This window comes from Chiloscyllium plagiosum, chromosome 3 (genome assembly GCF_004010195.1).
Source record: "Chiloscyllium plagiosum isolate BGI_BamShark_2017 chromosome 3, ASM401019v2, whole genome shotgun sequence".
Classification (NCBI taxonomy): Eukaryota; Metazoa; Chordata; class Chondrichthyes; order Orectolobiformes; family Hemiscylliidae; genus Chiloscyllium; species Chiloscyllium plagiosum.
This window is the reverse complement of record NC_057712.1, coordinates 9,667,696-9,682,514: the sequence shown is the minus strand read 5'-3', so window position 1 is coordinate 9,682,514 and position 14,819 is coordinate 9,667,696.

The window sequence follows — 14,819 nt, the reverse complement described above, 5'->3', positions numbered from 1 at the left end:
CACCCAATCTAGTCCCACCTGCCAGCACCCGGCCCATATCCCTTCAAACACTGGATAAAAGCAAACTACTGCGGATGCTGGAATCTGAAAGCAAAAGAGAAAATGCTGGAAAATCTCAGCAAGTCTGGCAGCATCTGTAAGGAGAGAAAAGAGCTGACATTTCGAGTCTAACTGACCCTTTGTCAAAGCTGTCCAGCTGAGATTTTCCAGCATTTTCTCTTTTGGTTTCAGATTCCAGCATCCGCAGTAGTTTGCTTTTATCCAGTGTTTGAAGGGATATGGGCCGGGTGCTGGCAGGTGGGACTAGATTGGGTGGGATATCTGGTCAGCATGGATGGGTTGGACCGAAGGGTCTGTTTCCATGCTGTACATCTCTATGACTCTATGACTCTATGTGTACACTTGCTGTGTGTACGCATTTGGATAGTCAGCCATGTTATCGAATCTAGCATTTACAATCTGCTTTATTTTTATTGAATAAACATTGCAACACTTTCTTCCGTGTCTTTTCTATGCTGACACATTAGAACATTTCATAATACAATAACAATTACTCCATGAGTGAAGTTAAGATATGTATGCTGTGTAAAGATAAAACTTTATTATCACACCAAAGCAAATTTTATACATTTACACCCCATTATCTTTCACTGCTTATAATGGTTTGGCATAGAGATGAGACCTGCATACCATAAGTTATCTGATGGTAACATTGTTGTTTCCAAAATGCAGCACCTCGCATTTATCTGAATTAAACTCCATCTGCCACTTCTCAGCCCATTGGCCCATCTGGTCCAGATCCTGTTGTAATCTGAGGTAACCCTCTTCACTGTCCACTACACCTCCAATTTTGGTGTCATCTGCAAACTTACTAACTGTACCTCTTATGCTCGCATCCAAATTATTTATGTAAATGACAAAAAGTAGTGGACCCAGCACTGATCCTTGTGGCACTCCACTGATCACAGGCCTCCAGTCTGAAAAACCCTCCACCATGTGTGCTGAACTCCAAATCCATAGCCTCTGGTTGCACTCCCTGTAATTTTCTTATGGTAATTTAATCATAATTAGTATAAAATTGTGAGGAGCCATACTATGATTTCCAATAGCACTTCTAATGCACAAAAATACACATATAGAAAATAGACCATTAAATCTCCATGACATCAATGGAAGTAGAATTCAGTAGAGTCTGGGAACCCAACAACGCAGGCTCAGAGTGAAGGGCTGACATTTTAGAACTGAGATGAGGAGGAATTTCTTCAGCAGAGGGTGGTGAATCGGTGGAACTCATTGTTGCAGAGGGCTGTGGAGGCTAAACATTTGAGTGTCTAAGACAGAGATGTCCTTGATTAGTAAGGGGATTAAGATGTACGAGGGAAGAAGGCAGGAGAATTGGATTGAGAAACATCAGCCATGATTGAATGGCAGAACAGACTCAATGGGCTGAATGGCCTAACTGTCTCCTGCTATCCTACTTATGGTCTTATGTATAATGTGATACTCACCAGAGGTTAAATGCTATTTTGACAGAAACCATGATATGACATTTCTAGTCAAGAATTTTATTCCAACCCACGCAACACAAAATGGCAACACACTGAATACTTGTTCTCCATAACCATTAGAATGTTTTCTTATGGTTGTTATTTATCCGCCATTTTTGTTTTCATTCAAGTTGTCATGAAAATAAAGGAATATCAAAGAGACAAATGTGGTAGTTTCTGACTGATTCACAAGAACTGTGATTGAATGAGGACAGAAAATCTGAAAATATTGTAAATAGGCAGTAAGCCTAAAAGCAGCTCATAGAATCATAGAATCCTACTGTGTGGAAGCAGGTAATTTGCCCCATGGTGCTGACCCTCTGAAGAGCATTTCACCCAATTGTTACATTAGCAATTTTTAATTAAAATCAAGTATTCCCCAGACTATCACAAGAATGCCATATCGGGCCAACAGTTTGGTTATTTACAGTAAACACCCAAATCTTACAAGAAAACAATATTTTTAAAAATCAAATAATTAAGTTCATTCAAACTTAGAAACAAAACTAATGTATTAACATTGTGGGAGACTTTAAAATCTAATTATAACAGAATCATGGCATTTCTACTGTGAAAAGCTTCAAAATATAGAAAATGGCATATTGTCAATGTTGAAGCCCATTTTATAATTAGTTTCTTAATTGGAATTGCTACATCAGAATTAGCATCACTAACTGCTGTGTGAAACCTTAATCAAAATGTAATGTGTTTGTTATATTCCCACAGTAATACAGTTTCCAAGTTATCATTTTAACTCAGTTTAAAATGGACAGCAACGTTCCCTGAATTCAACCATCTTCTTTTTCATTCACACAAAAATTGAAGCATTTATCTTTCAATGAATCTAGACCATAAATTTAACATTGAAAATTTTCTCTCGCTGCTTTTTAGGTTTAAAGAATAACTGTAATTTATTCCAATAAATGAATTAGAACAGGAAAGCACAATCATGAACGCTATTATATGTGAAAACTCACCAAATAAGGGAATGTTGGCAAACTTTATGAATTTTTAAAAACATTTTGTGGCATATGGATGCTCCTGGCAAGACTTTATTGCCCATCTCTATATCTGAGGGCATTGTTTAACATACTCGTTCATGGGATGTGGGCATCACTGGCTGGGCCAGCATTGTGTTGCCCATCTCCAATTGCCCTTCGATCTGAAGAAATTAAGAGTTAACTACATTGCTGTAGGTCTGGAGTTGCATGTAAGCCAGACTGGGTATGGATGGCAGATTTTTCTTTTTAAAGGATATTAAGGAACCCAGAATGTTTTTGGTCACAATTGACAATGGTTACACAGTTGCCGTTAGATTAGCTTTTCATTCCAGATATTTATTGAATTCAGAGTTCACTAGCTACTTTGGTGGATTCGAACCCATGTCCCCAAAGCAGAAGTCTGAGCCTCTGAATTGCTAGCCCAATAATTCTGTTTTCATGACTGAAGCTCAGAGCATCCACCAAGAGTCCCAAGCAGCGTTGCTCCTGCAAAAATAGATTAAGTGGTCATTCGTATTTTTCTGGGATCATGCTGAATACAGAGGAGCGAATGCATTTGCTTGAAAATTAACAGTGAATTAAACTACCATAGCAACTTGTGGAAAATTCAAATTTTTCAGACTGTTTTTAAGGTTATATTTATGGGGTCAACTATTACATGGATACTACTTTTGAGAGGTTGAAATACATGCTACGTCTAAAATACTGTATCATTAGCAGGAGCTCAATCGATCTCTATGCAAATAAAGTAAAGAAAACACAATGAATTGCAGTAATAAGACTGTATTCCATGAGTGCTACAGGAAAACAGATCAGCTGAGCTGCACACAAAGGAGATTGTCACCTGGCTCTGACGCATTTTAAACATTTGTACCAAATTGGTGTGAATTGTACATCAAAACACATAATAGCGTAAAAACATTTATTTCCTCTTTGTAACCTTTATGTTCAGGTTAAACCTTGACTCCGAAATGTTGATTTGTTATCTGTGAAGAATTAGAGTTGACTTTTACACAATGGAAAATTCCAGACTTTTGGACAATTGTCTTTCAAATGCTTTAAATGTCTTCTTTGAAAGTGGAAATGTGTGGTCTTAAACTATTTGCTCCCTGTTTGATTGTCTTTACTAATGCAAGGTTAACAGTGTAATTCACTATTCCACAATGAAGATGCAGAAATATTGCTTGATTTTATGAAGGGATCCTTCCAATAGCACTAACTGATCAGATTTATAGGTGACAGGTCTTCATGCCTCTTAAATACACAAAATCTGTTCCACTTAATTGGATCCATGCCTTAATGAGCTTAATTAGTATACTAAATTAGCTTCCTCAATCCATTTCTGAAATTGGTATACTTTATATTCCAACGGTTGACTATGATAATGTTTTTTTCCCCACACATCATTATGCCATCAGAATTTTTCTAACACCTCCAGAATTCTTTTGCATAATGTTCATTATGGTTAGGAAAGTAACGTAAATAGTGAGAAGCTCTTAAAAAATTGAAGTTATTTCTGTAGCTTTTAGTCTTTGTAATTAAAGATTTTAATCCTCGTCTGAGGCACGCTGACTTTCAGGTTAAACTATCACCAGCCATGTCTCTCTAGGAGAACAGTCCTATGGTCCTCTCGGACTACAATGACTTTACCATTTAGTTAAAAAGACAAATGTGCTTTGTGGTTTTGCATATGTATAACATATCCCAGAGAGTTGGGTTCTTGTTGACTCAGATATTTAGAAGTTTATAATAACATAAGAACAAGGAGCAGGAGTAGGCAGAATAGCCCCTTGAGCCTGCTCCACCATTTAATACACAGCTCAGTTTCAATTCCACTTCCCTTCCTACCCTCCATAACCCTTCAACCTATTCCTCTTTAAAAAATCTGTTTATCTCCTCCATAAATTTTTTCAATGTCCTGGTGTCCACAGATTCATAACCCTCTGGGAAATGTAATGGAGGACCAAACCCCATGGAGCCCCATCAGTAACAGCGTGCCAAGATGAAAAAGCCCATTTATCCTGGCTCTCTGTTTTCGGCTGGTTAGCCAATCTCCTATCCAAGCTAATAAATTACCCCTGGCCACATGTGATCTTACCTAGTGAACCTTGCCTTTATGAGACATCTGACTGAATGAAGTCCAGATGTACGACATCAAGAGGACCCCGATTATTTATATTGTTTGTTACATCTTCAAAGAACTGTAGCAAGTTGGTTATTAACATTATTTGTAGCTACAATTCACAGACACGTAGAATCAAACTATGTTTATTGGTATTACTGTACATTACATACATAGAGCTGGCTGATAACACTGCACTGGATACATTACACAAAGCCTGACTCAAGGTAGGTACCTTTATACTAGAATGTCATATAGAATCATAGATATGTACAGCATGGAAACAGACTCTTTGGTCCAACCCGTCCATGCTGACCAGATATCCCAACCCAATCTAGTTCCCATCAGCCAGCACCTGGCCCAAATCCCTCCAAACCCTTCCTATTCATATACTCATCCAAATGCCTCTTAAATGTTGCAATTGTACCAGCCTCCACCACATCCTCTGGCAGCTCATTCCATACACGTACCACCCTTTGCGTGAAAATGTTGCCCCTTAGGTCTCTTTTAAATCTTTCCCCTCTCACCCTAAACCTATACCCTCTAGTTCTGGACTCCCCGACTTTGTCTATTTACCCTATCCATGCCCCTCATAATTTTGTAAACCTCTATAAGGTCACCCTTCAGCCTCCGACGCTCCAGGGAAAACAGCCCCAGCCTGTTCAGCCTCTCCCTGTAGCTCAGATCCTCCAACCCTGGCAACATCCTTGTAAATCTTTTCTGAATCCTTTCAAGTTTCACAACATCTTTCCAATAGGAAGGAGACCAGAATTGCACACAATATTCCAACAGTGGCCGAACCAATGTCCTGTATAGCCGCAACATGACCTCCCAACTCCTGTACTCTGACCAATAAAGGAAAGCATACCAAACACCTTCTTCACTATCCTATCTACCTGCGACTCCACTTTCAAGTAGCTATGAACCTGCACTCCAAGGTCTCTTTGTTCAGCAACACTCCTTAGGGCCTTACCATTAAGTGTATAAGTCCTGCTAAGATTTGCTTTCTCAAAATGCAGCACCTTGCATTTATCTGAATTAAACTCCATCTGCCACTTCTCAGCCCATTGGCCCATCTGGTTCAGATCCTGTTGTAATCTGAGGTAACCCTCTTTGCTGTCCAGATGCCCAGTTTCCCCCCACAGTCCAAAGATGTGCAGGCCAGTTGAGTTGGCCATGCTAAATTGCCCATAGTGTTAGGTGCATTAAGGGAAATGGGTCTGGGTAGGTACTCTTTGGTGGGATGTTGTGGACTTATTGGGCCACACTAATCTCATCAAAAAGAAATGCAGGGATATGATATAATATCTTAATGGTTCAGGCCTGTCTGGTCTGAAATCTATGCCTTATCCAACAATGACAAATTGAGAAGCCTATTAAAACAACACGTGGAGTCTTTGGCTTTCTAAACAGAGGCATCAGTTGGAATTTAGCCCAAATAATGGGAGGGTTCACCCATTGGCTCGAGTGTCACTGAAAGCTCTGCATTGCCTCCACCTGTGTTCACCTATCTCCACCTCACCACTCCACCCTTCTCCCCACCCAAAACCCTCTAGCATTCCCCCTGCCCCGCTCCCCTTTATCTGCAGCTCTCCTTACCCTCACCCCAAGTCCTGAAGAAGGGTTGCACCCAAAGCGTTGACTTCTCCTCCTCTGGATGCTGCCTGGCTTGCTGTGTTCTTTCAACTTCCTGCTCAGTTGCCCCTTGGATTCCAGCATCTCTACATCGAAGGCCTGCTCTAGTAAATGGCCACTAACAGGGGACAACTCCCTCAGTACTGCCAACCAGAGGTGGCAACATGCCAATGTAGTGAGCGGTGGTAATTGTCAATAATTGCCAATAATGCACCCAGCAGAGTTCCGGGGGGGAATTGGGGCCATAAAGGAGTGAGGGTAAACAACGGTTGTCTGAAGGAGCTTGCTGCCTTGGAGGGATACAGGGGGTCTGATGGGGAAGGGTGCGGCAGGGTGTGATCAGAATGAAAGGACAGTGTGACTCTCAGCAGCCCACCTGAACTGATGTTGGGCTCCTTCATCAGTCAGAGTGTGTCTGAATGAGGGAACTTCCATAAGCTACCACACCCTACCCTGGAAACCTGCTTTCCTAGTTCCCTGCATTTGACTCTCCCTAACTCTACTGGGATTATCCAATGACACTTGTGTATGATTCCATGACTAAGCCTTTCTGGCCTGGAATTTATCTGGACAAATTTGAGGAGGTGGTGGGGTCCCAACTCTCCTCTACACTTGCTTTGGGATGGGTATTAAATTCTGCACACAATAAAGCAGCACAAATTCCTGCTTTTTTCATAACTTATGAAACTTTGCAAAAACAGCAATTGCTGAGCAGACTCAGCAGGTCTGGCCGCTCCTGTGGGGAAAAAAAAAAAGCAGAGTTAACGTTTTGGCACTGGTAATCTCTGCTTTCTCCCCACAGATGCTGCCAGACTTGCTGAGTTTCTCCAGCAATTTCTGACTCAGATTGCCAGCATCCACAGTTGTGCATTTTATGAAACTTCATGTGAGTAGGAGAGATCTTGATGGAAAAAATTAACATCTTGATCAAAATATTTGCCATTATTAAAACCAATCCACCAGAATTCAAGGGATTAAGAATTGTGTTGTCAATTCAGAATGCATTGAACATTTTTCTGATGCTCCTTCATTTGACCCACAAGAAAATTACCTTTCCCTCCCAACTGTCCTTAAAATCTTGCTAGATTTGTACATTAATTGGTCATTAGTTTCCTGAATGTTATGTTTAGAGCTCATTATGTAATTAAAGTAATGTTAAATGTTATTGGAGTCTTGGCCTCAGCACTGTCTCCCAGCCTCAGCTTGGCCTCCTGGCCTTGAAACCCTCAAGGTGAAGCCTGGCACTGGCTGAAAATGAGGCCTAGTGTGGTCTGGAGGGGAGATCTGGTGCAGTCGAGATTGGAAGGACTGTTATTCTGATCTTTTTATTCCTTTATCTTCCTAACTTATTTCTATGATAGGATTTCATTTGATTTGTTTTATTGTAGTCACATGTTGCAGTGTACAGTGAAAAGCTTTGTTTCGCGAGCAGTACAAGCAAATCGTAGCCAGCAAGGACCGTACAGAGTGAGGCATACAAGGCTAACAACTGCACAGGAGGTGCACAAAGCAAGATCAACACTATTTAAAGTTAGAGAGGTCCATTCAGCAATCTAATAACAGCAGGGAAGAAGCTGTTCTTGAACCTGTGCTGTTGTATCCGAGATGGCACAGAGATCTATAATGCTGGACTTCTTATTTCTTTACTTTTTAATTTTTTTCCTAAGAATTTGAACTTGGGAATCTGTAGCTAGGTACCTTTGTACCTAAGACAGTGCCATAAGTGATAACTTGCAAACTTTTCACTGCACTCATGTGAGTACATATGAGAATAAACTTGATTCCAATTCTAATGCAGTACCAAACAATCTCTTTGACATAGAAAGGGAACAATTTCAACTGGTCAGTCTAATTCATGATTGTAGTAATCTCCTGTTTGAGCTTTTAAAAATGTGGATTTTTAAAATTTTTTGTTTGTCAGCTGTGACTGAGTTGGTAGCACTCCCATCTCTGATTCAGAAGACATTGGTTCAAGTCCCACATCTGGGCTTTACTGCAAACCCACACCTAACCCTAGCCCCACCCTGACTCTACCCAGTGCTACACTGTGGGAAGTGCTATGTGTGACGATGCTGCCCCTTTAGCAAGGTTATGTTGTCCTTGGATTTTCTATAGAGGCATTGTAAAGGCAGAGGTTCCGCTCTGTCTGGAAATACCTACTTGAAAAGGCTTTTAATTTTTTTTAACAAACACTTATACAATGAAAGGGGAGTGACAAGCTCTTTCAGTGCAGGGTTTTTCTTGTTTTGTTTGGTTTGGTTTGGTTTGTTTTGGTTTGGCTTTAGCAAGCAGAGCTGAAAATGTGTTGCTGGAAAAGCGCAGCAGGTCAGGCAGCATCCAAGGAACAGGAGAATCGACGTTTCGCGCATAAGCCCTTCTTTAGGAATGCTTCTTCAGGGATTCTTCAGGAAAGCCCTTTTAGCAAGCAGTCTGTTGAAGCTGCTGCTCAAAGAAAGCTGCTGGGGGAGAAGGTTCCCAGATTTCAACAAAGGTTTTGTATCTGTCTGTCTCTCTCCCTCTATTTATCTGTCCATCTGTCCATCCATCCATCCATCCATCCATCCATATTTACCTTTTAACCAAATAGATTTTATGGGATGTTGCAGGAAATCTGAACAGTTCTTTGATAAGTTACGTTTTCATGCCAGTTAGGTTTTCAAATTGTTAAGTTACTCCACACTTGGTTTTCTTTTGTTCATCTGTAAATAAATTCTGTTTTGTTTAAAACTGAGTGATTTGACCAGCCACATCGCTCCTGAAATATTAATCTTATATCGCCTTAAAACAATGAGAACAGGTAAGGTCTGGGTTGCCTTGTTAAACGGTTTTGAGGGGGTCTGGCCTGGTCAATAACATATCTGTCTGCTGTGATGTTAGCACCTAAGATACTATCTGCCTGACTGGATTGCTAGAAGGATCATTTTGTAGTAAAGCAGGTGAGCTATCCCCAATGAACAGGTCAATATTAATCCACAATAAAAATCACAAAGGTGGATTTTTATTATATTGCTGTTTCCGGGGGTTTGCTGCATGAAATGGTCTACAGCAATTCCCACCCTATATCAGTCGCTATTCTTAAAACGTAGTTCACTGCTTGTAACATGCTTTGAGATGTCAGGTGTATGAGGCAGGCACTATAGAAATGCAGGTCACCTTTTCCTTTTTTTAAGTCTCTTAATCCAATCTACGTTTCTTTCTCTCTTTCTGCACTTGATTTCACTCTAATTCATTGTCCATACCAATGATGCACCTACTTTTATCACAGCCCTTACATTAAACTGGTTCAGGAGGGAGAAGTCTAAGGTGCCAGATGCCCCTTTCCTTTGCCTTCACCTTGACCCACTTGCCATTCTGACATGTTAATGACCCAAACTGGCCTGAAGGCTGCAATAAAAATCCTAAGGAATGCCATTTGTTGGGATGTGCCCCACTTCCACAAGTTCTGATTCATTCTTTCAAGCTTGTAATGAAAAAAATATGCAATGGGTATTAGCAATTCATTATTCCAACTGCTTTTGAAGTAAGGACACATGAAGAACTGAGAAAAAAAAAAGCTATTTCTTTCATTATTCTATTTTATTTCACATCATTCCATCAGCAATATTCCATCAATCATAACAGAAACCCATCTATATAGCCTGCTAGGAGAGTTTTGCTTTCTTGATGTTGCCGAGACATGGTGGGCAGTTATTGATGATGTTGATAAGCTAACATTTGGAGTCTGACGTTTTTGAGAATTTATGACATTAATCCTTGGTTTCTAAAAATAATTTTCTTTCTATGATTCCTTCCGCAACATGGTGCTGCATTTACACCTATAGGCAGCTGTAAGTGAACCATGGGCATCTCAATGACATGAAGGAGAGTGACTTTAATGTTAATTTTCTCTTTTACCCGGTTGGACAGTCTGGGCTGAGGGTTTGTCTACTCCTGCTGTCAATGCAATTTTGTTTCATGTTCAGCCGACAGGAAGAGCTTTACTGCACAGCAGGGTGAATTGAACCTCCCTTCCCTTCCATACACCGCTGGATCATTTTACTGTGGAGAATTGGTGAAACTTATGAAACAATTTAATGACATTTAGACATAAGATGAGGAAATGGATCCCAGGCGTAGCAATGTCATTGTTCATTCCTACCTTGAAGGAACCGCGTCTGGTCTAATGCAAAGCATTTAAATAAAATATACATGAAGGCTGCAAAATAGGAAATGCAGACAGGCACTGACATTACCACTCACCCAAAACTGTGAAGTTTTTCATTATCGATGGGGAGCATTTTTAGCAACTTACCAAAATAAAACCAGTGGGTGGCCAAAATTCCAATTTTCAAAACATTTCAGTCATGGGACATGGGCATCACTGCGTGGTCAGCATATAATGCCAGTGTCTAGCTTGGCCATTTCAGAGGACAATTGAAAGTCAACCACATGTGGCTGGAATCACATGTAGGCCGGATCTGAGGATGGCAAAATTCCTTCCCTGAAGGGCATTAGTGAGCCTGAGAGACTCCAACAATCAGCAATGGTTTCATGGTCATCAATAGATTCTTAATTCCAAATTGAATTCAAACTCCACCGTCTGCTGTGACAGGATTCGAGCCCAGTACATGAGCTGAGTTTCTGGATTGATTATCCTAGTGATAATATCACTTGGCCATCACCTCCCATACACTTTGTTCTAGAAGGGAAAGGAGTTTGGGATAAGGTGAGGGGTCAATTACTCACATTGCTGACACTGTTTAAGGGGTGAGGGGGCTAATGATTAAGGGCTGATGAAGGGCTTTTGCTCGAAACGTCGATTTTCCTGCTCCTCGGATGCTGCCTGACCTGCTGTGTTTTTCAAGCAGCACTCTAATCTAGACTCTGATCTCCAGCATCTGCAGTCCTCACTTTTGCCACTGTTTAAGAAATGTCCATCCCTCTTAGAAGGGAGGCACATTGTCGCTGCAGGTAACTGGGGCTGAGAATTGCAGAAAGAATACAAGTTGTCCAACCAACCACCCTCTACCTCATCCCAGATTTCTGAAACCATGTGGAAGGGCTTTGTGGAGAACATTGGCAACATGGATGGATGTTTACTACCCAGCAGGTGGCACAAAGGCATTATGGGGAATTACTTGCTGTCAGAAATTGCAAAACATGTCAATGCCAGGCGTATCATGACAGACATTGAAGCAGGATGGGATGAAATAAAATTATATCAGGAACTAATGAATGGATTTGAACATGGACTATCTCACCTGTGAGCAGGAGTACCAACAAGTGCTGTCTGCTGCCTCTGTGCTGAAGTGCCTAACACTTTAAATGACAGTACGGGCGTTCAAATGGACAGGGACCCTGATTTCGGCTCCTCGTGCTGGAGGGAGGAGGAATGCAGGGTGGAGGTCATGGAAGAGGGAGTCAGCAACAAGGCCAGTGGGTGATGCTTCATGGGATTCTACCCCCCTCCTGATGCCTACTCCCTCTGCTGTAAAGGCTCAGTTCACTGCTTTCCCAAGGAATTGCTCATATCAACTTAATCCCACTTAATGTCCTGAGAACAAAGAAGTTTTGTCAAACTTTAATTCAAACAATAATGCTGCCATGAGGGACTCTCCCAGGAGCCTGCATGGAACTCTAAAGGGATTTGCTTTTTGATCTTCCCGCATGGTGAATCTGCCATCAGGCTCCAGGCTCCATTCCAATGACAGAGCAATTAGATCCTTACCACAAATCTAATCAGGGTGGAATTGGGCAACAGTAAGCTCTGACCTCCCACTCCTTTGTCCAGTTAAATATCCCCTGACCAACAAACTTACCAAGGGAGAGGGCCAGAAAGTCCACCTTATATCACTCATTACTCTGTCCTTGGTCTTGCATTGTTCTGCCACTACTATTGTCATAATCCCACCTCCCTTGATTACCATTGCCCTCCTACAATCACTTCAGCAAACTGCACTCCATCTCCTCATTCTTCTACTGTAGCAGTCTGTAGCTCACTTTCCATTTCATTCATCTTCCTACATTTCTGCTGTCTTTCATGCACCACCGCACCAAGTCTCATATTCCAACAATGGGCAGGGTTTTGCTGACCTGAGATGGGAAGCTGGGAGGTGTGGATTCCAGACAAGTTACAGGAAACCCACGTTGGGATAGTTCCCTAATGCAGACCTGCCCCAGGGGAATTTTCCACTGAACAGAGATGTACAATCAACTTAAATATTTAAATACCATATTAGTACGGATTCTTTGGGCAACTTGTTTTATTCATTCACAAGATGACGGTGTCGCTGGCTCGGCCAACATTAATTGCCCATCCCTAATTGCCACAAGAGCAGTTCAGAGTCAATCACATTGCTATGGGTCTGGAGTCACCCATGTAGGCCCAGACCATGTAAGGATGGCCGTTTCCTTGCTCAAGGGACATTAGTGAACCAGGTGGGTTTTTCTGACAAACAAAAATAGCTTCCTGGTCACCATTAGACTCTTAATTCTAGATTTTTTATTGAATTCAAATTCTGCCATGGTGGGATTTGAGCCCAGGTCCCCAGAATACCAGCTGAGTTCCTTGATTAATAATCCAGTGATAATAACACTGGGCTATAGAGACCCCCATTCTATTCTGCTGTCTATGGAACTCTACATCCCCCCTCCCACCCTCCACGCAGCCCTGCCTGGTGCCCCCAAGCTATGGAGAGGTTGTTAGCTTCAACTACCCTGTTGTCGTGAAGAGAGGACTAGCTGAGCTGGAGGGATGCCATGGGTGGGAGGGTAGTGCCAACTGGGTGCCAGCGATCATTCAGAAGGGCCTGCTTATTAGTGTGCTCAGACCTTTAGTGTTTTATTTACATTGCCTCCATGTTTAAGCTTCCTCTTATCTACGAGTTGCCTCAGTCACATTGTCTGTCTAAGCTGCCATGGTCTTGGAGCGGCCAGCCCTCTGTTTGTTCAAGTACCATCATGAGTATGTCCTCAGTGAGCTTGGGAGCAGGCCAATAGATGGCAGCCTCTGGTAAGATCACTGACCAGGTCATAGGCTGGGCCTGTTTTCCCTGGAGCATCGGAGGCTGAGGGGTGACCTTATAGAGGTTTACAAAATTATGAAGGGCATGGATAGGGTAAATAGACAAGGTATTTTCCCTGTGGGGTCAGGGAGTCCAGAACTAGAGGGCATAGACCTAAGGGGCAACTTTTTCACACAGAGGATGGTATGGTTATGGAATGAGCTGCGAGGAATTGGTGGAAGCTGGTACAGTGCAACATTTAAGAGGCATTTGGATGGGTATATGAATAGGAAGGGTTTGGAGGGATATGGGCCGGGTGCTGGCAGGTGGGACTAGATTGTGTTGGGATATCTAGTCAGTATGGATGGGTTGGACCGAGGGGTCTGTTTCCATGCTGTACATCTCTGTGACTCTATGACTATGACTCTAGTGATTCCTCATTTCAGCCCGCAGTAAGAACCTGTCCAATGATTGCATTCCTCCTTTCTTGGAGGGGAAACCCAAATACAATAACAGTACAGGCAGCCACAACAGGTGGGTCACCGTGTGCTGCTCCCAATTGAAGACCAAGTGACAGACATTGTGGGCATGGAGCATGTGAAGAGGGCTGGGAGGACCGAGTCATTGATGTCTTTAAGACAGAGCTAGATAGGTTCTTGATTAGTCAGAGACTATGTGGAGAAGGCAGAAGAATGGGGCTGAGAATCATATCAGTCATGATTGAATGAAGGAGCAGATTCAATGGGCTGAATGGCCTCAATCTGCTTCTTTATCTTACGGTCTTATAGAATGGCTTGGAAAATCCGTACAAGGGGACTATGCCTTCTCCTGTGACCTGAAGCACAATTCCATTCAAAAACCAAAGCCAATTTTAAGCAAAAGCTTTCTTTGAGTAGCCTTTATTTGATTCATACAATTGCAGAATTGTTACAGCACAGGAGTCCACTCAGTTTATTGTGTTTGTGCTAGCATCCTGAGTAAGCTTCTCCCTATAAGCCTGCACGCATTTCATTTTCAGATATCAATCATTTCGAATGTTTCAATCAAATCTGCTTCCAGCATTATGTTGGCTGGAGACAAAAAAAACTGCAGATGCTGGAATCCAAGATAGACAAGCAGGAGGCTGGGGGAACACAGCAAGGCAGGCAGCGTCAGGAGGTGGAGAAGTCGATGTTTCAGGTGTAGTGGACTGAAGTCCTGAAGAAGGGTTACACCCGAAATGTCAACTTCTCCACCTCCTGATGTCTGGTTTGCTGCATTCTCCCAGCCTCCTGCTTGTCTATCCAGCATTATCTTGAGCAGTGCATTCCATACTCTAATCATCCTACCATAAGACACAGGCATACCAGTGAGCCATTCAGCCCATCAAGCCAGCTCCACCATTCAATAAGATCACAACTGATCTGACGATCCTCAACTCCACTTTCTACCTTCTCCCAATAACCTTTAAATCCCTCACTGATTGAAAATCTGTCGCTCTCCACCTTGAATATACTTACCGACCCAGCCTTGGCAGCCCTCTGTGGTAAAG